This window comes from Acomys minous (assembly GCF_964271855.1).
Source record: "Acomys minous genome assembly, chromosome: 16".
Lineage (NCBI taxonomy): Eukaryota > Metazoa > Chordata > Mammalia > Rodentia > Muridae > Acomys > Acomys minous.
The window spans coordinates 39,907,146-39,907,458 of record NC_140498.1 but is presented as its reverse complement, the minus strand read 5'-3'; positions in this window follow the sequence as shown (position 1 = coordinate 39,907,458).

Genomic DNA, 313 nt, shown 5'->3' with positions numbered 1-313 from the left:
TGTCTGTTTGAACTTTGAACCCAGAGCTTGGCACTCAGGGTGGGGGGGGGGGCTGAGCTGGTAGAGTGGGGCATCCCCCATTAGTGCCTCTGAGGCCTTGGTGGTGTGGAGGGGAGGTGGTCTTGGTTACTAAGTTAGCCCACGTTACTCTGTGGAGTCCAGACCCCCTAACGTGTGTTGTCCTGAGATTCTTCCACTTGCCTGCACAGGCTCCAGGAATCGTAGGCAGGGGTCAGATTTGGGGAGGGGTCTCCCCAATACTTCAGCTCTTGCATTGTCGTGTCAAAATGCCTCTTTCTGAGCCCATGTGGCT